Here is a 23,802-nt window from a genome sequence, read left to right on the forward strand (position 1 = left end):
CAAAGTGCATAGTTCACTCCTGGTGTTGTACATTCTAAGTGTTTTGATAAATGTGTAATAACATATATACACCATTACAAGATCATATAATATAAATGATATATATTATGATATAAAGTAGTTTCATTGCCCTAAAATCCTCTGGGCTCTGCATAGACCTTTCTTGTAAAACATAGAGCACATTTTAAGTTCCAACTCTGATATGCTCCAATCATATAAGAAGAAAATCAAGAGTTTTAAACTCAAAGGGAGTACAAGTTATCAATCACAAGGATATTAACCATAACAAATGGGTATCTGTCCAAAAAGCAAAAGATACTATGCAAGAAGGAAAGGAGAGAGGAATTCAGGGCAAACACGAAAGACAGGAGAGGTGTCCACTGTAAGAATCAGCCTTAACTCTGAGTACCAGCGGTGCTCACCTCCATTCCTTCTGTGAATCTCTTTCAGCCTCTACAGACACTCCCCAGAATACCTCTGTTTACTCTAATTATGGAATCCCACTCAAGATTCCTTGAAATGAATATAAAACTGATCAAACCTCTTTTGCTGTCCAGTGACAAGCATAACCCACAGCTGTATGTCTCAGGCTATGTATCCATAGCTCAGGATACTGGCTTGCAAAGGTTATTTCATTTCTGAGCTTTTATTTAAATTCCCTTTTCACCAAGTTCTTTTAAAAGAAAGTATTTAGATGGAGTTTTTGTTGTTGTTGTTCTTTTGCTTTCTTTATTTTTTCAGCAGAGCTGTTGCATAACACAATTGGTTTTGCATGCTTTGTAGGAAAGCAGGCCACCTTCCTTCATAAAGGGTGAGGGCACGCATGTGCCTTCCAATCACTTGATTCTATTGTTCTAAGCGGTCCTTTCAGTGTTTTTGGCAGGCTCAGCCTTCTGTGCTACCATGGCCTTATTTTATTATTGTTTGGAGGGGAGTGCAGTGTGATTATCCATTCTTCCTTCAGGCAGAGCAAGCCATCTGGAATGTTTATTAAGCCCGCCGGCTGATCGGGAGGCTAGAACTCTGGTGATATACATGAACGTGGGTTGTTCTACATCACCACAGCTTTGTTCCTCTGATGATGTAGCATGCAGAGAGGGCCCCACTAATGGATTTAGAGCACTTCGCAGTGGAGGTGCCATGGGCTGAATGGGGGAAGAGATATTTTTGGCCTCTGGGTAATTGACTGAAGGATGGTAGAAAAATGTTTAATGTAAAGCAGGAAGGCTTCAGAACTTTTAACTGTTTAATTTGGGGTGGTAGAAGGGCAGGTGATCAGCAAGAGGTTTGAGGAGCGGCCTTTGAAGCCCAAATCTTCGCAATGAGGTCGTGCCCCCCTAAGCCTGTCTGTCGCTCTGTGTAAAAAGATCAGTCGAGCTTGTCCAGAAATAAAATTCTACTATTCTAATTTTAAAATTTAGGCATTTCCGAGCCTACACTAAGCAGTGCTTATATTTCTTTCCTTTTATTAGTGTCACTGTGAAGAAAGAGGAACATTCTTCCTTTGCTATAAATTTTGGTCTGTAATTGTTGAACGTATTTTTTGCAGGAAGGCAAACTTGGTCTCTTCATGCTTTCGCTGTTTGTAAAATGAGTGTTTGTGGAGATGGGAAGAATAATTTATAATGAGGGTTTGGGTTTCTTTTCAATTTAATTTGGATTTTACACTAAGTCAACTTTTCAGTCAATTATAGAACTATGATTAGTTACCAGTCTCTTAAATAAGCACCTTTTAAAAATAGACCTATAAAAATGATACAGGGACTAATCACTGATGTGAGCAAATCTCATGCAGGGCCACCCGAACCGTAATAAGAGGAAAGAAAAGATGGTTGAGCAAATAAAACCTGTGTTTGGCTAAATCACAAGATATGTTAGTTACACAACCTACTGAATAAATCTGCCCCGGGCCGGTTTATGTCAGTGCCCAGGATATGCTATCAATAGAGCCTTTAGTAAATCCTTGATGACAGAAATGAGTAATTTACCTCTATATGAAGATGAATGTATCAGGTTGAGGAGCTCTGTGTAAAACATCTTGTCTGATTTTACAGTTTGTGTCTATTAATCTAGACATAGGTGAATATATATGTTTAAAGTTGGACATATCCACAGAGGTGTGGTCATATATATTGCATGTATATGTGTGTATATATATCCATATATATACATACACTTAGATGAAAATATATATATTCATATTTATATCCCTATATCTTTCTCCACAGTCAAATTACATCTAGTACATCTAGCCTACTCCACCAGAAGTCAGAGCCATGGTAATCTAAGAGAGGGAGCTAATCCTATCAGACACATATATCTCAGCATCGGTTGTCTATTGTCACAATAATGATGCATAATAACTATCATTCCCCAAATGATGTGACTTAATACAATAACCATTTATTATTGCTTATGAAGCTACAGGTCCACTGGTCCATTCTGGTCTGGTAAGGCTCACGCGTGCATCTGAGTTCAGCTGCAGGTCAACTAGGTGATTTTGCAATCTTAGCCGATTCTGTTGCAGGTGTGGAGCCTCAGTGGGGAAAATCTGGCTGACTTGCTCTGCTTCTTATGATCTCTTCTCCTCCAGCAGGCTAGACAGGGCTTATTCTTATAGCAAGAGAGAAAGATAACAGGGCTCCCTGAGGCCTAGGTTCTGACTTGGCATACTGTTGCTCCTGCCATATTCTATTGGTCAAATCAAGTCCTAAGGCCAGCCCAGATTCAAGGAGGTGGGGAAGTAGACATCACTCATGATGGGAAGAGCTGCAAAGTCACGTTACAAAGGCTGTGGAGATAAGTGGGTTAGAGACAGTTCACACCTCACTGCAGCTCAGTTTGTGAAAAGTCAGGTTGAAAATGCTCGTCTTCTATTCTGTCACCATTTCTAGCACGCCTTGCTCTGTCCTTTCTAAAACAAAACAGTGATATACAAATGTTTGTTCATAAACCATCTACAAATTACAAATATCAATGTTCTCAAAACAAGACCCAGTGTATATAATGACTACTGATCATAATCTTGGTCCTATCTGTACCAGGTGGAAACTGCAGATTCACCAGTTGAAATTATTTTTTTGCTGTGCCCAGGTCTAAGAAATGTCATGTTTAGTTGTCTTAAGACTGTCTTAAACTAATTAAGCTTCTACTTAACATCTGAGGAATAATATTTCAGTTTCGCTAAGACCTCTCTCTGCCCCATCTATAAACATTAGTGCATCCGTCTATGTGATTTCAAAGAGTTAAGCCTTCTTACACTAAAATTCCATTGTTTTCCTATAAAAATTGAGACGCTGTTCTATTCCATATTGAAATCTATTCTAGATTTTTTTCTAGGCCTCTCTAACTATGCTAACCAGTCTTCCTCCTCCCTGCAGAGTGTGGAAGAACATTGATTAAGAATATTAGTCAGGTAAAAACAAACAAATAAGTAACTTCAAAGTGAGGTGGTAACAACTCCTGAAATTTTGTTTAATCTGTGTCTTTATATGTGAATTTACAGCAGCTCACCAATTATCCAATTAACATGTAAACCTATTTATCTGTTTCATACTCAGGGTTAAAGCTCAGCCAACTCTCAGTCTAGTTGTACTGAAAAAAACTGTTTAATTTCAATTTAATTTTCTGGAAAAGTGCTTATATGGCCTACTTACTCCGTGCTTCTCTGAACCTCTTGCTCTTCACTTTCTTTTCTTGTGTGTAGTGCGCGTGAAGGATTTATTGAGTGCGTGATTTGCCATTCAGGTACTAAGCCTAGTGAGAGTTCTGTAGCTCAACAGAATTAGGAAGAATCCTCATGTCTTTTATGTCCGGTGATTTACATAGAAGAGACTCCTGGGAGTAAGAGAACTTGATAGATAGATAGACAAACAGACAAACAGACTTGGGTAAAGGTCCATGTGGAGGCCAGATCGCAAAGGGAACTAATGGGACCCCTGAGATCCTGCATCATAAACAAAGGTAAAGTCTGGCACCCAGGCAGGCCCTGTAACAGAGCTTGGGCCAGAAATTAATGGTAGTCCTGGGTATAACCTGGTGGTGGTTGTCAGTATTAGTCTGCTCCAGCTACTCCGGTGGCCTGTGTGAGAGAACTGGCAGGAGGAGGTTATAATTTCTCAACGAAAAATCTCCAAATTTAAAAGGTATAATACTTGAAGCCTCTATCAACTTTGCTGTGCCATCCTATCCTCCCCCTCCAGTCCATCAGCCCTACAAGGAGAGGCCAGTTTGCCTCTGACTGTGTGAGTGTGAAGATGCCACTCACTGGTCCATCAGACTCCCCTGGCTTCAGAGGCAAGCACACCTGAGTGCCAGATGTGCTGGCACCATGCCATGGCTCTGCTCTGACCCCATTGGAAACGAACGTAGGGGAATGGTTTCTACCTCAGTCAGCACCTTAGCTACAGTGTGAGTGAAGGGAGCAAGGTTTCAACTTGGAGTCTGACCTCTTGGGTCATTTTCTGAGTCTCAGTTCTGTCGAGTCTCAGCTGAGATCATTGTAGCAGGGATGGAAAATCAGACGAATGAGTGGATGTAGGAAAGCCACCTTGGGACTGGGAAATATTTGGGGAAGAGGAACTCTATAAGTCTTTCTGCAGAAACCAGGTTGGCTATCAGGGAACAAGAATTGAGCACTAGCGTTAGTGAGACTGCATTTAAATTCTGTAGTTTTTAAACCTGGAGACCCTTGCATTACCTGAATTTCAATCTCGTCTGATTCTGAGGGATGTTATTCCATTTTCCAAATGAAGAAACAGAGGCTAAGAGAGGTTCATTGACTTGCTCGTGCCACATTGTCCAGACTTGAGGTCAGTTATCTGTGACTCTGAAGGCTGAACACTGTCTACCATGCCACAGAGCGCAGACTCTTCCTCCCTCTGCTTTGTGGTGTTTCTGTGGAGTTCTGAGTCACTCACCTAGTATCAGTCCTAGTGTTCTCTTACTGATGTGTGTCTATGTGTGTGTAGCATTCATTCACTTATATTTTTAAATTTGATAGACAAAATATATTAGCAACTGAATTAGGAACAATGTCTGAACCTTTGCTTCCTAGTTTGTAATGAGTGAATATTAGTCTCCATAATCTGTAAGCTTATTCCTTACATTATAAACTTTTTTGACTCGTCTAATGGTAATGAAAGCAGCCACTTACCAACGTATCCCTAATATTTAATTTTCATTTTTATAAGGTCTAAAGGATCCATCTAGAATCATTGTTGGAATACTTTCTCTAGGAATGCAGGCTGGCAGAGTCTCCCCCCAGCCTATCCTACCTGAGAACCTATTATGAGCCAAACATAGTGCTACATGCACAAAGCACATTCTTGTCCTAAAGGAGGTCATGGATCTCACCAGATACACAGCAATCAAGCAGCTCTGGGTTTGATTGAATGTTCATGTGACCCACTGTCAAACCGAATACTATAACTCTTCTGCAATGGAAGGTCTTTAGAATCTGGAATAGTAATCAAAGACTTCAAGGCAGTTAGGAGCGGGTAGACTTAAGTGAACCCTGAAGCATGGGTGAGGCTTGAAGGGAAGAACCCTTGTAGAAGATTTTCTGACATTGATAACAAGTCTGGCAGATTTAGAGAAGGTAAAAATTGAAAGCCCTAAGGATAGTGGTTCATATTAAACGGCGGGGGCCCAAACCAGTATACTTCTTGGGGGAAAAACATGGAATAAGGAGTGAGAAGATGTTCCTTGAGGACAGGTTTAATATGTTTACATTAAGGCCACCTAATATTTCTTTCACAAAGGAAAGCTTTTCAGCCCATGTAAGTAAAAGGATTGCTTGCTGTCTTCCGAAACATGGAAGAGTTTGTATGGAATCTAACAATGAAGTGAGTAACATCTCCACAGTGGCAAGCAAGGATCTGGTGAGAAAGCGTGTGGCAGGAGAGAAGCCCTGAGAGACAGAGCCTTGATTCATGTGGGATCCATTACTTAATGTATTAATTCAGACATATTACGCAGATATTTTTGCTTCTAATTGTTGTCTTATTATTTAAGAAGAAATACTACTGACTAGATACCCAATTAATTAGGGACCATTGTAACTTTGTAGGTCTCTGTTAAACAGCAAGGAGTCGGGCCTACTTTTAAAAAGGTAAATTTACAGGCTAGAAGTTGAAAGATGTTTGAAGCACCAGTGACTTACACCCTACCCCACAAGAGAAGAAATCAATCATTTGTTTCCCTAACATCTCCGCTTCCCACTCCCTTCATTTGTACCCCTCCTTCTCTTCAATACTTCTTAACATTTATGCTGTATACATGTGGAGTTGCACTGAAAAATTAGGAAGAACTGACTTCTCTTTTAGGAGTAGGTAATTGCCAGAGTATTAGGTGTCCCCTGCTAATCCTTACAGACAAGAAGGATTTGGTGGAAGAGTCCATGTTCTATTTTGAGGACTGCATGATAAATAATATTGAGCTGAATCTGTTTGGAACAATGGGGAGATCCACTTGCTGGTTAGATTAACCCCAGGTGTACATTCTTTCTATCTATAGGATTTAACCCAGATCAGGTTTTCTATATAAAGGTGGCTCTTAATCAAACAACTGGTGAGATCTAAGAGCTCATAACCTCTTCACTAGGAATTATGAAAAGTTTTCTCTGGCTGGAGAGAGTGTTTGTCAAGATTGGAAAAATCTCTCTTGAATCATTTCTAAACAATTGCATTGGAAATTGCCCATGTGGTACGTGAAGCCATCTCCTTTAACCTACGTGAATAAACCACAAAGCAAGGCAGTTGAGTGGAGAGGCTTTTTTGCTCAGGGAAGAAGTTTGGAAGTTCAAGACATTGATTTTTGGACATCGTAGTAATTGTTTATGTACTATCCTGCAGTTGACGAATCTGTTTCTAAAAGAAAAAAATCAAAGAAGTAAAGCTCAGAAAAGGACAGAATCTGGATTAAATTTGACCTACTAGAAGCATGATAGGGTGTGGCAGCAATCCTATGGTGGCAGGTCTAAGACAAGCAATGTTGCGGAGTAACTGACCAAAGCACTCCAGTACAAATTTTTTCAAAGTATCCAAAACCATCAGTCCTAAACAAGATTGAGGATGTGCCTGTATTTTTAGATCATGCTAAGCTTCTCAAGGAGCAAGCCCAAATTACTCAGTAAGCCTGAGAATCCAATTTCACTGAGGTCTGAAACTCAAATTTCAGTGAGAAGGCAACTTCTGTTAAGAAATGGAACTGTGGTCAAGATGGAGGATGCCTTGCCTTAGCCTGATGTCCACAGCATCAACAGTCCTGCCTTCTCTTCCAACCAACCCTGAAGCTGCAGAGATAAAAATACAACATTTATATTTCCTTTACAGGCAAAGAAAATCCAAAAGATATGGATCTTCAAATGGATTCTGTAGTCATAAATAGACTTCAGGGTGAGGTGCCTTTATTTCCTCTCACTATTGAATCCAATCTGCTGTGAAAAATTTTCACTGTCTCCAAGTCATCATGAAAACATTCTCAGCTAATTGAGACATTCCCAAACAATTAAGATAACCAGATGCGTCTGTTATTTGTAATTACCTGAACATGCATTCCTTTCTTTGAGAATAGTTCCATTTTTTGAGCCTTTTGAACTACTTCAGATAATGAAAATGAAGATTACTGTGTGTGCATTTTTCACTCGGCCTAATTTTGACATAGAATTACCTCTTCCCAAATTAAGCAGCAAAACTGGAAACATGTGTGCAAAAAACGGACTTTTTTCATTTTGCCTTGTGCCGAAATCATGCCTTCTCTCCCTATACAAATCACATTTCTGACAATTTCTAAGACTTAAGCTAATGCAGATTTAAATGTAAAAGATGGAATCCAATAGTTAAACAAAAAATAAACAATTTGTGATGACCACTCATGGCCTGCCACATTTAATCTTTTAGAGTCATGGCGGATCTGCCATACTGTTTACGTTCTTGGCATATAGATGTAGTAGGGTTTCCGTAAATGGTAACCACCACCGGAGCTGCTACTCTTTCTACTGTTCCACTTCCTCTATTCCTACTACTGCTAATAATAATACACAATTTGTCCAAATGAAGATCTTCATTAGTGATCTGGAGTTTTGTTAGAACATTTTGTTATAGATTTGTCTAATTATACAGAGAATCAATCAGAATAATTCACCACTTTAATCCAATAACCATCCTACTGTTTTTTCACTTTTCCGACTATGCAAATCCTTATAAAATTTTCAGGGACAATTCAAATTCTACCTCTGTCTTCTCTCAACTTTATAGCATTAGTCTTTATTATTTATTTATAAATTACTTTTATATCTCTTTTAAAATTTTTTCTATAATTACCTTGAGCAATTATTTAGATTGCACTATAATTTAAATTTTTGTATGCCCAATCTGAAGGCAAGGCCTGTCCTATTCTTGTTTCTATTTTTACCTACTACTTTAGTCCTTGCACGTGGTAGGTTCTCAATAAATATTTGCTTATATTTGAACAGGTCTTATGCCTTTTTGATACATTCGTTCCCCCCAGCAACACTGTCTTTCAGTGTTAAACAATTGTGGATTCTCAGGTGATGAAGCATTATAACTGCCTATAAGATGAATGAAACTCTTTTCTCTTGTCCTGGGCAGTGGAGCTGGTATCGCTCTTAAGTTACTCTATGAAGGCAAAGTTTCTTACTTAGAAGATCAACATGGGAGAAATATCTCTGGAGGTGGACAATGACACCAGTAGAACGTGAAGTGAAAGAAAGGAACAGAGAGAAAAAAATGAATAAGAAATTTGAGGAGGAGGATGAAGAGGAGAAAGAGGAGAAGGAGAAACGGGAGGAGAAGGAGAATGAAGATGAAGACAAGGCAGGGGGAGTAGAAAAGCAATTGTTTTCCACATAAATCACATTTGTTAATAGTGATTATTGATATCATGTTCAAAGTGAGGGATGCGTGATATCCATGCAGCAGTTGCAAAAAATTTTCCACTTTTGATGAGTACTTTTGAGCTAGTGTAGACTGCTTTTTATTCTTATGCAAGTGATTTTTTGTCATAGTGATTAAAGAGTAACTTCATCAGATTCCTGTACCTATCATACAGTTACTGTCAAAGAATAAAGACTATTGGCCAACTTTTCCAAAACCAAACTCATTATTTTTGTTAACTGTCCCTTAATATTTGCCTGGCTCAAACCACAGGGCATTTTGTTGTTTTGAAAAAAGAATAGAAGTTGCAAACATGCACATCTTACTTCAAATCCTTATTCTGCTACTAAGTAATTATATGATTTTGGACAAGTCATTTATTCTCTTGGAAAATATTTTTCTATTTTTAAAATGAGAAGAGTAATACCTAGTTATGTATGTATAATAGGCATTCCATTAATGTTAAATTGTACCACTAAAACCTTTATCCATTAAACAAAATCTTATATAGTACTTGAACAAATAGAACTTTTGGAGGAAAAAATTATCACTGGCTTTCATTATTGTCTTAAATTGTTTTGTCATTATATCTTTCCTAAGTATGTGCAAACATGCTTATAATTTATATATTGTAAAAAATCTAAACAAAGCTTCACATTATATATGTTATATTAATTAAACAAGGAGACCATTAGACTGAGATGGCTCTAATGCCTGGACTGTGTGTGCATTTTCTCCTCCCGTTTCTCCTTCTCCTCTTTCTCCTCTTCATCCTCCTCCTCAAATTTCTTATTCATTTTTTTTCTCTCTGTTCCTTTCTTTCACTTCACGTTCTACTGGTGTCATTGTCCACCTCCAGAGATATTTCTCCCATGTTGATCTTCTAAGTAAGAAACTTTGCCTTCATAGAGTAACTTAAGAGCCTACATAGTCCAGCCAAAATCTAAGCCTATAAATGCCTCAATGTTATGAAGTCAAAATGCTAAGGACAATCATAGATAGCCTAACTAGGCTTTCAGCTATAGCCAATCAAATAATTTCCTTTTTTTGCTTCTGCACTTTCTCTGTATAAGTCTTTCCCCTGACTCCTGTTGTGGAGCACTCTTAACCAGCTCTGGTTTGGCGCTGCACGACTGGAATGGATAAATGTCCAAATAAACCCTTAAAATTTCAGTTTATCTTTCAACATGCACAAATAAAAATATGTAGCCTAACCATTCAAAATGATTTAATGTAGCAGATGATGTTATGTTGCTTTGCTGAACTAAATGATCTCTGTGGTTTAATTGTTAAAAAATAAAAATATGCATTTGATTCATTTTCTGTCAATTGTATGTTTGTAACATTGAGCCTGACGGACTATTCCTTAAATCATAGTCATCATTGTAGGCATTTTTCCTTTATAAGAATAACTAATTTAAACCATAATTCATTGTTTTAATGGACCTGCCCATTTAGCAGTCCACCCAAAAATTAATACTAAAAAATAATTTTAAAATATAAGTTAATGGAAAATTCTTCATTGTTTATTACTGCTTAGTCCTCATGATCTATTGCAAGTTGTGGTGTACAAAGGTGGGCCTGCATAGAACATCCATGGGCAACATGGATAGTACCCATTGTTCTGCATGGATTTCTTTGAGCTCAGAATGCTTATACTACTACATGTCCAGTGATGATTTAATTATTCAACCAGAGTTCTCTATTTGAACAATTATAAAACCTTTGGCAGTTTGTAAAAGGTGCTATGATGTCATTTACTGTTCATTTGGTACAAAAATCTCATTTATATATTGTCTGCCTCTGTTCTTTTCTCATTAGCTTGTGACAATTAATGTAGAACATTATTCCACCACATTGTCATTTTCATGATGTCAAAACATTCTAGATTTATTAAATAAATTATAAAGCTAAAATCCTAGTCTGTGAAAATATCTTTCAATTGTGGCTGCTCACTGTAAAAGAGAAGTTTTGTCTTTATAATTAGTAAAAGAATCCAACAAGAGTACAATAGTAGACACATGATAGTACAATAGTAGACATGACACGCTGTCTCATTAACACTAGGCATGATCATCTAAAGCCAACGGGAGATGCTCTGACTGTATGTTATGTTTGGGCACCAACGTGACCGCAAACGTACATATAAACCTGAACACCGGAATCATGTGGCAGTACTTGGTCATAAGGTGGTCTACTAGCTGATTCAGAGTAGGTTCTGGCCTTCTGTATTTTAGAAATTATAATCAATGTGAAAACATAAAATTTAAACAGAAAACTCATCATTGTAGGTCTCACTGACTTTTCATAATGCTGCCACAGACCCTCATAATGAGTAGACACAGCAAATTAACACATTTAATACCAAGAGATATTCATTGGAGAGACACAGTAAGTTTGAATGTTGAGTCTTTCACATTCTATGGTTGCTTTCTCTTTTGTGATCTTTATTCATTTGTTCTGTTATGACTGAGGCAGACGTTTGGTTACATCTGCTTTAAAAAATTTCTAGACTAAGATTGTTATAGTCATGCCCTATGATCTAGGACACCAGGGTCTTGACTGGGCTTTCGTTTGTGTGTCAGAGGTGACCTCAAAACACTTCAGGAGAAACTTGGCCCTGAATACCGAGACTCCTGTGAACTGCTTCCATGGAAAGAAAAAATGGCCTTCGATTCAGCCAATCCTTGTCCATCTCTTTAATGTTCATAAGAGAAGGTCAAACCTTGTGTCAAATCTTAGCTGGCTGCTGGGCCTTCATTTCTGCACATATCCAAAGCAAAGAAGAGCACATACCAAATACTTGTCAGGGAGCACAACTGTGAGCTCTCTGCCTCTCTGGATGCGTCAGAAGTTTAGATGAGGAAAATAATACCTATGGAGGAATTCTGGAGGGGCATGAAATTCATCCAGATTTTATGATCGAGTCTCAACCCTTTTCTGCCTCACCACACGTGAAAGATGGTACTCACCTCACCGCATACTCCCGTGGGTAAATGCAGATTTTGATGAAGTCAAGAAAGAAAATATAACTGTTGTAATAAAATAAAGCACTGCAATAATAATTCATGATCTCAATCGCTCTATAAGTGGGGCACCAAATGGTACAAGGTATTAGGTCCATTTTACAGAGAAAGGAAATCGAAGTTCAGAGGGGCTATGTGACAATTGTAGGAGCAGATGCTTGATTTAATCTGGCATGCTCTGTTGTCCTGTCTGCTGTCTCTCATCACTTCAGGCCAGTTTTTGGAGGAATTGCATAGCCTTACATAAAGGGATAGCTCAAAGGAGAGTCTAGCATCGCTTCTGAGCAGGAATTGTACTGGAAGAATGGCTGAGTCATGCCTCCTGAGGAGACAGATGTGGATTTGACTGCTTCTTAACTATCATTCTAGATACTGAAGGGGAAAAATCTGGATACTCTCCAGATGCGGAGTCTATTAACGCAAGAGAATTAAGAGTCTATTAATGCAAGAGAAAGCTGAAATTTGTTCATCTGCTTTTTTTCTAAAGTTGATAATAAAGTTAGGATGACATTGAGAAACAATGTTAGAAAAAAAGCAAACATATATTAAAAAAAATAAAAAAAAGAGGAGATGGTTGGATCATTACTTTAAAAAAAGTCAGGTTTGGTGGCCAGCCTGGTGGCGCAGTAGTTAAGTTCGCGTGTTCTGCTTCTGCGGCCTGGGATTCGCCTGTTCGGGATCCCAGGTACAGACCTATGCACCACTTGTCAAGACATGCTGCAGCAGGCATCCTACATATAAAGTAGGGGAAGATGGGCACAGATGTTAGCTCAGGGCCAGTTTTCCTCAGCAAAAAGAGGAGGATTGACAGCAGATGTTAACTCAGGGCTAATTTTCCTCAAAAAAAAAGATTCAGGTTGGTAAACACATTTGATATATAAACACATCTTGGATATATATGAGATTCAAAAAAAGCCACTGGAGGGGGCTGCTTCTTATTATTAACTGGATCTAGATTATCACTCTTTTTTTTACTTCCTTCTATGGCACTTACACTATGTCAGGTATTATTTTATGTCGTTTATATACATTAACTCATTTAATCCTCTTAACCTTGTAAGTAGATGCTAACATTATCTGCTTTTTACAGATCGGGAAACTGAGGCACTGAGAGTTTATGTAGCTTGCTCAAGGTTATACAAGTATTAAGAGGTGGAGGTTCAAACACACATAATCAGCCCCCAGAACACATGTTTACCACTATGGCACTCTGTTGCCCCCTTCTCTCCACAGGCCTTGTAGCCATCTCCACTTCTCATTCATTCTAGGGTTGGGCTTGGGCAGATAACTCTGTAGTGGTGAAAGCAAAGAAGAGGGGTCACTTCTTCTTCCCACTCTCCCATCTTCCAGTGGAAGAGTTTAGAAGTTCATTATAAATTCACAGATGTCAACTCATCTCCTCCAATCTCAGAAACAGTCTTTCCCAAAGGCTTTGATAAAATTCCATAGGAAAACTTGAATCTGTATACCTCTGAAGCCTAACAAGACAACAAGGACAACAATGATAATAACAAGAGAAAAACACTGAGTGCCTACTCTATGATAATTATTAAGGTAAGTACATTACAGGAAGTGATCTGTTAATCCTTTCAACGGCCCTTTAAGGTAGGTATTATTTTTACTCTCATTGTATAAATAATTAATAAAGGGCAAAAACCTATTACACCAGGCAATTCTATTCTAGAGCCCATCATTGTTGTGACTACACCAGAAAAATCTTGATAATTTGCACTAGAAATTTAGATATAGATAGATAACATTGAGAATAAGGATATTCTGACAAGGGGACAACTAGAAGGACCCACAATGAAGAATATACAACTATGTACCGGGGGGGGGTCTTTGGGAGAAAAAGGAAAAAAATAAAAAAATCTAAAAACAAAAAAAAAGAATAAGGATATTCTGACAAGGGGTTAATCTCCAAAATATATAAACAACTCATACAACTCAACAACAAAAAACAAATAACTCAATCAAAAAATGGGCAAATGATATGAACAGACATTTTTCCAAAGAAGATATAGAGATGGCCAACAGGCACATGAAAAGATGTTTAACATCACTAGTCATTAGGGAAATGCAAATCAAAACTACAATGAGATATCACCTTATGCCTGTTAGAATGGCTATAATTACCAAGACAAAAAACAGCAAATGTTAGAGAGGATGTGGAGAAAAGAGAACCCTCAAACACTGCTGGTGGGAATGCAAACTGGTGCAGCCACTACGGAAACAGTATGGAGATTCCTCAAAAAATTAAAAATAGAAATACCATACTACCCAGCTATCCCACTACTGGGTATTTATCCAAAGAACTTGAAATCAGCAATTCAAAGAGATTTATGCACCCTCTGTTCATTGCAGCATTATTCACAATAGCCAAGATGTGGAAGCAACCCAAGTGCCCATTGATTGATGAATGGATAAAGAAGATGTGAGATATATATATATACACACACACACATACACACCCTCACACACACACAGTGGAATACTACTCAGCTATAAAAAAGAGGCAAAATCATACCATTTGCAACAACATGGATAGAACTTGAGGGTATTATGTTAAGTGAAATAAGCCAGACAGAGAAAGACAAACACTGTATGATTTCAGTCCTATGTGGAAGATAAACAAAGACATGGACTAAGAGAACAGATTAGTGGTTACCAGAGGGAAAGAGGGTTGATCAGTGAGCATAATGAGTAAAGGGGCACATATATATAGTGACTGACAAATAATAATGTACAACGAAATTTCACAATGTTATAAACTATTATGACCTCAGTAAAATAAAAATAAATTTAAAAAAGAATAAGGTTATTAATCTGGATAATTCATACTACATGTCACCAGATATAAGTCCTCTGAATAGGCACAATCTAAGCCCCTGATATTCTGGCCAATTACATCTTGCAAAAGTATGTATTAAATAGGAATTTGTTAAATTATGGTATGAAACTATAGAGCAGCAGGGGAGCAGAGCATGGCCGAGAATCTGTTTGCTCTGATATGATCTTTATGCAAGGGGATCTGAAAAGGTATAGACTCAGCTAACCTTTTGCATCACTGTGTTCTGGCTTCAGGAATGGAGCACGAGGAGGCACTGGGCCTCGCTTCTGACCTAAAATGTTTCTGGTCAAAAGGAAACTTGAAGTAACAAGAGGGAAGATAATACAAAGGAGAGGTGGTGGCTCGGCCCCCAGGGCTGTAAAGAGTGAAGAAAGGAGGAGCCTCTTCCCAGGGCTTAGCTGGCAAGACACTCTGGCCCTCACCATGGTTTCTTTTGTCAGTTGCCCTGGTCTTCCTCTCTGCAAGGGCCCTCTCCTGCCCTCACTGTCTCTACCCCTCTGGAGCCCCTTCCTGAGGCCATTGGATTCCACCTGGATGCTGATAATTTGGAGCCTGGAAATATCCTAATTTACAGCAGTGGTTGGGGGCTGTGGTTTGGATTTGTGTCCCAGACATCACAAAACACATTTTTTACTATAGAGACATTGGGACACCTGGCTCTGTACTCCCGGCATCTACAGGCAGGCTTTTGTGGCTAAGACCTAAACTCTTAACCTCATTTATAAAACTTTTTTTTCCATGAGAACATGCATTTATTATTCTAAACAACTTTCTTCAAGAGAACATTTGGAAGACAACCTGTTCATAATTTGGGGACTCTCAGCCTGGTGAAGCACCATTGTATTCTCAATGTTGTGTGTTCTGTTTTATTATCACCAGAGCATGGTGATGTTTAGCTCTCCCACTACAGGGAAAGCTGAGAACAACGGGCTTGTCCTTGGCTCCTGACACAAGGCTTTCACCAGGGTTTCTGCAAAAAAATTAGCTGGACTTCACTTTCCTAGTTCCTTTTTTGCCTCCCTTTTACAGTTGCAAAACAATCTGAAAAAACAAAGTATACCATGAGTATTTGAGGCTGAGTATAAAGTTTATCACAATGTTTCATTATATATGCAGTCTCTGAAATTAGAATTGGCTTCTCTAAACAACAACTGTGATGGAGGAGGCAGCTGTTTTGGAGCAGAAAGGGCTCTGGCCTGTGAGTCGGGGGATCCCGGGCTGAGCCCAAGAACTGCCCCTCACTTTCCTAGGCCAGCTCTGGGACTCTCCTGGTGGTTGATTTCATCATCTGTAAAATGGGAACAATTCTGCCACAGAATTAAATACCATATATCTATATCTAGGTATCTAACTATGCCTCTACGTATCTATAAAACAATATTTTATAAACTACTAAGTGAATAGGAGCTCTTAAGATTGTAGGTAGATTTGGATGGTTATAAACTCTAATGGACTGGGCCAAAAGAAACTATTTCTCTAGTTTAAAAATATAAATACATTTGGCACTTCTTCTGTCTTATATGTTATACACACACACACACGTACATTCTTTCTCTCCCCCTCCTCAGAAAATTCAAATAAAATGAAGACCCATAAATGAAAGTAAAGCTTTGCAAAGCTTAGGCACAGTTTTGGAGAAAATACAAATTGTTGATAATGCCGTAAAAAGCCACGTAGCAAAAAACTTGCATCATGGGAATACCAAGAGAACATCTGCTTTTTAAAAATTCCGCTAGAGTGCAGGGTTCAGTTTGAGGCATCTCCTTTCAGAGCAACTGAACAGCAATGAGAGGAACTCCAGGCAAGAGCAGCAAGATGATCAAGCCCATAGAAGAATCAGTTATCTAGGTGGATTAAAAAAAAATGGATAACTCATTGAAGCCATTGCCAAGATGGAGAATAATTACTGTCCACAAACGTTTCAAAAGTAGAAAAGCAAAGCAGGGAGAGGAAATATTTAACTTGATCCAGAAGATGATACATTGCAATAGGCATAAAGGAGAGAAAAGGAAATTTTGTGAAATGGTTTTTGGTTATTAGAAAGCTAATCTGAAGAGTCCCTGAAGGACCCCAAAGATTTAAAGAGGGTCAGGAGCTCTGCAGAGCAGTGACGTATGAAGATCCGTTGCACGGTCTTCACTAAAAGGTCCCCACCTCTAACGCACAGGAGAGTCCTCTGCCTCAGAAACCTCCCTTGACCTAGGTAGGGTGGACGGACTTCATTATTCTGATACTCATTTGTTAAACAGTACAGATCAAGAAACCAATTTTCCAGGAGAAAAAATGGTGGAGAATTTTGAAGCATCCTACTTGCCTATGGAGATCCAAATAGATGATAGCTCAAAGTCCACATCTGAGTATAGAAAATATTTATTCATCCATTTAACAAATATTTATTGAGCACCTACCAGGAACTGGGCAGAGTGCTAGGCACTTCATTTACGTCATGAGATGCAACACTCTAATTTTTTTTACTGTTTGCTCTGGTTCCACTAATTAAATCTCACATTTGGCCTTTTCCATATTCATCTACTACTCACAAGTTATAGTAAGCTCCATGAGGGTAATGACAAAGGCAGATAAGGATTTTGCCATCAGAGCAGCCCGCCTTGTATACATGAACACATATTCACATATATGAATACTGAACACATCTTCCCTTTGCCCAGCATGATGCCAGCATGAGGAACAGCTGGCAAGATGTATGGTTTCTAAAGTAAAATTATTCTTAGTGCCCCATAATATCATCAACCCCGATCTTCTTTTAGCCTCACAAACATGTCATGAAATAATAGCCATTTAAAAATGTAAATGCATTTTTGCCTAGGATAAATCATCAAATCCTAAAGGGGCAAACAGTGTCAAAGCCAAATATGTATGATTGAGACAATCACAGGGCTGTTCAGGTATAGACATAGCTAAATAATGACAGACAGAGTCATTAGCCAGGCTGACATCAAGAGCTTTAGTTAAATACTGATGACATTCTAAGTAAGGACAGAAAATGGTGATGGATTTCTTGTGTCCTCCTTCCCTTATTTTATGTACATAAGACTTCTTTATTCTAACAGCTGATCAACTGTAAACATCCATAATATGGTAAATAGCAGAAAGGAGACACCATTAATTCTGTCTTTTAGTCTAGAAAGGACCAGCTAAAGAGAAATTATTTTATTAGTACTTCCAACTCTGTGCCAAACATCCACACATGTTCTCTACAGTGTGTGCTTTAAATTACTTACTGAAATGGATATTTGTCTTTACAAAGAAATAATGGTTTCCTCGTGTCTCTCAGTAACAGGAAAAATTTCCATCCCTACTGGGGTAAGATTAAAAAGCTCATCAGCATTGCGGTCTCTTGGAGTCTGCAGATGCGCTCTCCCCAAACCTACAGCGGATTTGGATTACCTGGCGATATTTGAACTGCCCCTTCTGCTCTTCGCATACGTTTATTTAACACTTTGCTCAGCTTTGTTTTAAGTGATTCTGACAGCTCCTAACTAAGGAACAACATGCTCTGGCTAGCTGTCTGGGCCAAGGGTTTTAACGATATAAAAATAAGCTCGTATTCATTTTGGTTTTAATGTAGAAATGTCTGCAGATGGGAGGAGGGCCAAATTAAGAGCAAAGAGATGTCTATTGTGGAGGGTGGGTCAGATTTTTGCAGAATTGTAGTCTGCCCTCAGATGAACTTAGTATAATCAGCTCCCCATCTCCAATTAAAGAGAGGCAACATTTGGCTTGTTAGCGATCAATTTACATATATTTGAAAAGTGAACTCTTAAGGAGAAGCAGAGCCCACATCAAATTCATCTTTTGAATACTTAGGTGTTCATCCTCCTGCTTGCCACACGGTAGGCAAATGAAAAAGGCTGCTGAATCACGTTGTTTTCCTCACTACCTTGTGAGCGACTTGAGGTCAGGTCTATGACAGGACCTGGCGTGGGCCTGGCTGTTGCGGTAGGTCCTCAACCAAGACTTGCTGAGTGATTGAGAGACCGACCTGTTTCTCATTCTGCTCTATGCCAAGCCCTCAGAGGAGGAGTAAACAGAGTTAACAAGAGATGAAAAGAAGGATTGCTGAGCCTCAGTGAGGGGTTAGAGAACACGAATTTGTGGCAGAGCCAATCAGCATGTTTTCAAAAATAACTCTAACAAAACTTGGCAGCCTGGGAAACAGAGAGAGTGAGAAAGGAGGGGGCGGGGTGGGAAAAAACAGACGGTGCGGGAGGGGCCTCCTGGGGTAGGGATTTGTGAAGTGGTGGATGGACTCACTATCTCCAGGCCCCTTCTCTCGTTTATGCTTTTTGATGTCTCCGCTGGTGAACTGGCTTCTCTTAGAATAATTCTAAGAATGGAAAGGAGATTTCGGAGCTGGATAAGCTCACAGAGAGTGTTCAAAAATAACAATAAGGTTTTACCTTGACTATGAGTCTGAAACAGGCCTTCATCTGTATTTTACTTTCGGTTTGAGGGTTTTCCTCTCGCAGCATCTCCCCACATCCCTCTTCCTCTTTCTCATATGTAGGATCACCATATAATTTTATCGTTGAAACCAAGACTGTGAGAGGGAAGAAGAAAACTATTAATGATTACGACCAGGGCTGTCCTATGACTTTTGTGGTCTCTAGGCACTTTTGCTTCCACGTGTCTTTTCCTCCTGAAAAAAACACTAAAAATTGTCTTTTACAACTGCATTAGTATAAAGACGAATATAATCCAGGCTGGATTCATTATGATATATTATATTCATTGTTATCATATTCATTTTTTTCTTCTTATTTTAAAAGAAATTAAAATTAAAACGCTATTGTGGCCTCCTAACATGATGGTGGACCCTAGCGCTGTGCCAGGTGGAGAAGCCAGCCCTGTTTACTCCCGGGCTGCAAAAGTGAAATGGGTCTGTCTTAGGTAGCGTTGCCCTATGGGTCATAAGAATTCTGTTAGTGAAGGGCTGCACTCAGCAGGACTCCAGCTTCCCTGGGGCTCGGCTTTAGACCTTTTCAGAAGGTACTGAGTCCAAACTTATCAAGATATACACATTAAACTTGTGCAGTTTTTTGAGTATCAACTATACCTTAATAAAGCTAAAAAAAAAAAAGTAATGAATTTCCTGAGCTGTTATAATCACATTATTGGAGTGGAAGAAAATGACTTGTGGCAGATAGCAGGTAAGCGCATGTGTTTATTTAAAGTAGAAACTGGGTGAGGAGTGTGGTGGGTGGAACGCAGAGGCAGATTCCAGAGGGCTTTGCTGAAAATCCCTTGAAACTGCCAAGGGTTGGGGTGAGAGGCTTGCTGAAGGCCAAGTCTGTGCTCCTCTCTCTACAGTGAGTGCTCCTTAGAGTGAGGGGATGGTGTTGGCCCAGAGCTTCATTGGGAATGACAATCAAACACTGAACTCGTTGGGGAGCCGTGCCTTGGTGGCAGTGACATTAGGTGATCCTGATTCTTGTTCAGAAGCCAAGAGCATGGGGCTTCCGTGTTCCTTTATAAGGAAAAGTGGTAACCTTAGCATGCAGCTCTAGTTCTGAGATACATCTGTAGTAAGAATTGCCTTGCCTCTCTCTTAACATCCAAATATGGTCTTGGATAGTCAGCTCTCTTCTATTTTTAATTCTTTTTTGCATGAGCGTGTAGCTTACCCCTCTAACTTGACTATATGCGTCTGGTGAACTAAAGCTTTGTCAGCCTTAGAGTTCACAGTTATTAGATCTAACTGGAAGTAATCTCAGAGTCCAAGTCCCTTACTTTTTAGCAGGGGAACATAACAACCCATTAGTGGCAGAGCCATGCTTCGAACTCACATCTGTTAAGTCTCAGGTAAATGTTTTGTTCTGAAATTTTATGGCATCTTTTAAAGACCTTTTCACAGCCTTGAAACTCTCACCTAACTACTCTTCTCATCTTTATTCTACTGCTGTTATTGTATTACATTTTTTCCCTTAATTCTTCTATAAGCCCATTGATTCTCCAAATCACACCCTTTACAAAATTTTCTTAACCCCCTCAACTCTTACGGCTTTGATATTATGCAAATCTCCAACCCTTCTACCTATACCACTTTAGATTTATCTTCCCTCGAGACTGACCCAATTTCATTATCATAGTTACAAGTTTCTCGAACTTACTACAACCACTTTCCCTTCCAGCTGTTCAGTTCCTTCCCATCTCCAGCATCTGTTTTTCACCTTTATCATGGCCTCTGTGTCCTCAGCATCTTGTGAATTATCCCAGTTCTCCACCCTACCTCCAGCTTCACAAGCCTTCCCAGGCCAGGCAGTCCTTTCTAACACACTGGAATCATTCCTTACACTGGCCCTAGATCATGCCAAATCCCCAGAATGAGTTACTTTACCATTTGTAGGCTACTCATTCATTCCTATGCCACCAAGCTTTGCCAGATAAATCTATGAGAAAGTTGCCATGGGGTCTACTAAACTCTTGTTCCCTAACCTCATTTTTAAGCATCTTATTCCTCAGGATCTCAGTATCTTATGCCTCTCTGAACTGTATATCTTTTTTCTTTCAAGGAAAAAAAAAATGTTCCAACATTTTTCTACATTTTTCATGCCTCACTCTCAACCATGCCGTCCTCACTCTGAACAGATGACCTTCCTTCCTACTTTACTGAAAAAGCAGAGGCCATCTGGTGCAACCTCCATAATCTTTCCTCCTCTCCATCTGTCACCATGCTTCTCTCTCTGAAACTTTCTCTGGTATCTTCATCTTTCCTTCTTTTCCCTCCTGTTTCCATCTCCTTTCCAAAAGAAATCCTAGGTTTTTAAAAATAATAACTACTATGTATCAAGCACTAAGCTAGACGTGTTATGTGCTTCATGCGTGGGCCTCTCAGTGACATTTAAAAGTAGAGATCTCAGGCACCATATCAGGAAACTGAGAATTAAGAGTTAGCAGCTATCCTGAGGTCACCGAGCATCACGGGGCTCTTGGTCTCCTACTGCTTGGTTTTTCCAGGATCTGCAGGATACACCTTTTCCTTCTTTGGCATTTCAGTCCCTGTCTCTCGTTATTTTTGCTTATATAAACATACACAAAAGCACCTAATTTTCTAAAAAAAATTGCTTTCATCTTGTTTGAAAATCAACATGCTGTCTCACTATTATTCCCTTTCCCACTAAATTTGTTGAACAAAAAAAAGTACACTCACAGCTTTTATTTACTAACATATGTATCCAATAATACATAGAAAATTGTCTCCCACGTCTAAATCATGATGGTCAAGTTAACGGGAATTTTCTGAGTCTTCTTTAACTCTCTCTGCAGTATTTTAAATTATCTTCAATGATTCCTCCATCCTTGGTATTCTCTCCTTTCTTGGCTTCTATAGACTGGTAACATCCTATTTTTCTCCTCCTTTTAATGTCCCTTCTCTGATTCTACTGTTCTCTAAATCTGAAAAGTAATCCTTCCTCTAGATTCTATCCTTATCCTCTTCTCCTCTCTTTTTACTTCCTTCTCTTGTGATGCCATTCACACCTTTGTCTTCAGCAACTGTTTCCAGGCTAATAAGACTCAAAACTATGACTCCTTCACCTTCTTTTCATGAAATGCAGCCCTACATTTGCAAATATCATCAACCCAAGATTTATACCTGATTGTAACGTTCACATCTCAGTATAAGTTTAAAATCTACTACAAAATAGTTTTTTAGGCTTTCCCCAAACATTTGCTCATCTTCTTGTCTTTCCTTTTTCTGTCCTCTTACTCCTTATTCAAGAATCTATGAAACCATCTTTGAATTTCTTCCTCTTCTTCATTCATCACAACTGAACTTCGGCTAAATCCCTTTGATCTGTAACATTCAAGCTATCAGATAGCAATAAAGGTGTAGAATCTTAGAACCTCATCTACATTCTTCTTAAAAGATTATTTCTTTTCATCATCTCCAACACTTCTAATGGTAGGAATTTCATTCCTCTGTGAAGCAGCCCATTTCATTTGTGGACAAATGTGTCTATTAGATGTCCTTTTTGTACTGATCATTCCCACTGAAAAATACAAAATCAGTCTTCAACCATCAGACCTTTGTCCAAACAGAAAACCTTTTCGTTTTCAACTTTTTCACATGTTCTTCCTAGGATGCGTTTTCTGAATACCTCACTATTCTGATTGCCTTCCTCTAAATGAACTGCGGTTTGTCCAAGTCCAGCTTAAAATGTGGTTATGGAGATTGAACACCACAGTGTACACTCAACTTGATGAGTCTAGAATATCATGCACACTTTCTTTTTCTTTTTTTATTGAGGTAACATTGGTTTATAACATTATATAAATTTCAGGCATACACCATTATATTTTGACTTCCATGTAGACTACATCCTGTTCACCACCAAAAGTCTAGCTTCCATCCATCAGCTTTAAAAATGGGTACAAATGTGCCCCTTTACCCCTTTCACCCTCCCCCAACTCCCCTTCCCCTTTGGTAATGACCAAACTGTTCTTTGTATCTATGCATTTGGTTGTTGTTATTTTGTCTTCCACATATGAATGAAATCATACAGTATTTGCCTTTTTCTGTATGACTTATTTCTCTTAGCTTAATACCCTCAAGTTTCACCCATGTTATCACAAATGGCAAAATTTCATCGTTTTTTATAGCTGACTAGTATTCCATTGTATAGATAGATAGATATCTATATATCTTCTTTATTCATTGTATATATATATATTCCATATTTCTCATATTCTTCTTTATTCATAGTATATATATATAGAGAGAGATCTCTCTATATATATCTTTTTTATCCATCAATCTGTCAATGGGCACTTAGGTTGTTTAGAAGTCTTAGTTATTTTAATAATGCTGAAATGAACATAGGGGTGCCTATATCTTTTCAAATTAATATTTTTATGTTCTTTGGATAAATACCCAGAAGTGGAATTGCTGGATAATATGGTAGTTATATTTTTAATTTTTTGAGGAATATCCGTACTGTTTTCCATAGTGGCTGCACCATTTACATTTCTACCAGCAGGATACAAGTGTTCCCTTTTCTCCTCGTCA

The sequence above is a fragment of the Equus caballus genome, chromosome 15, assembly GCF_041296265.1.
Source record: "Equus caballus isolate H_3958 breed thoroughbred chromosome 15, TB-T2T, whole genome shotgun sequence".
Classification (NCBI taxonomy): domain Eukaryota; kingdom Metazoa; phylum Chordata; class Mammalia; order Perissodactyla; family Equidae; genus Equus; species Equus caballus.